The sequence below is a fragment of the Tenebrio molitor genome, unplaced genomic scaffold (genome assembly GCF_963966145.1).
Source record: "Tenebrio molitor unplaced genomic scaffold, icTenMoli1.1 SCAFFOLD_128, whole genome shotgun sequence".
In the NCBI taxonomy this organism is placed as follows: Eukaryota; Metazoa; Arthropoda; class Insecta; order Coleoptera; family Tenebrionidae; genus Tenebrio; species Tenebrio molitor.
The window spans coordinates 11,214-12,460 of NW_027184103.1; the positions used below are offsets into that span (position 1 = coordinate 11,214).

General features: G+C 41.5%; 1 non-coding gene across 1 annotated transcript; it reads right to left on the reverse strand.

Annotated features, from left to right (window-relative positions):
* Positions 1-563: 563 nt before the first annotated feature.
* On the reverse strand, positions 564-683 carry LOC138140699 (5S ribosomal RNA). The gene has a single exon (XR_011162704.1). It is a non-coding gene; the product is annotated as a 5S ribosomal RNA (ribosomal RNA).
* Between the last annotated feature and the right edge of the window lie 564 nt (positions 684-1,247).

The following is a 1,247-nucleotide window of genomic DNA, read 5'->3' on the forward strand; positions in this document are numbered from 1 at the left end:
AAAAAACGTGGTTCGAAATTGTTTAACGTTTAACGAATGGTAAGTTATTCTAGTTTTTATGTTGGTCTTAACGTGTTAGGGGCCAAGAATACAACATTGTCTGTCCATTATAACATAGAACTGATATGTTGAATTCAGATCTCTAATTATTTAAAAACCAAAAAAATAAAGCAGCAGTCAAAGTGGCATGTACGCGTAACCTAATATATATTTTTTTTACATTAAAAGATCGCCGTCTTCCTCGTCGCACTTACGACATTTGCATATGTTATCTTTGTTAAACTCACGGAAGGAATATAATGAACCGGTCACCCGTCCAAGTGCTGACCGCTGCCCGCGTGGCTTACCTTCGGTGATCGAACGACAACCTTTACCGTTTGACGAGTTTTTATTCTGCAATTGTTTACAATTAATCGACAAAAAAAATTGTTTTCTTAATTATCTAGTACTTAAAGCTATGAATCTACATTATACGGGTCTGTGCATGTTTCCGAATACCTGCACGAAAAACAAATCGGTTCGGTGGTTGCTATGGATTTCAAAAAAAAACAAAAAGTGTTGGGGGGCAACGGCACGCGGTGTTCCCAAGCGGTCACCCATCCAAGTACTGACCGCGCCCGACGTTGCTTAACTTCGGTGATCGGACGAGAACCGGTGCTTTTCAACGTGGTATGGCCGTTGCCGTGGTGTTTAGGTGTGATCGTTGGTGTAAAATATATTGCTTTTAACATTCCGATGCACGAATATGAACATCAAAACGCGATGCGTTTCGTTTCCGTATGCACTTACCCTCTGACGACCGACGTCGGACCGAACTAACGGGAAATCCCACAACAACCACCACGTCACGCTCTAACGACAAGAGAGACTACTAGACGGACTGGCGATCTCCCGCGTCGCACATTTTTCGACCGCCGGCGGCGGTGGAAAATCCAGAATTTCACCCCACCTACCGCGCTGCTTGCTCCGACGACGACGAGATTCCCACATTTGGATCGACCGAAATATGTAAGTAATATCAGGAAGTTCCGATTTTCGAGAGGAGACCTGTGTTTCTATTTACCTATCTATAATAATTATCGTTATAATCATCATATCATTATTATTATTATTAACATTATTATTTATTACCATTATTATTATTATTATTATTATTTATCGTCCCTCGGATTCGGCGATCTTCGAAAATCCAAGTTGGACCGTTAGACATTCGAACGCGGTGTGCGTGGCTGACGAGTTGTTATTTT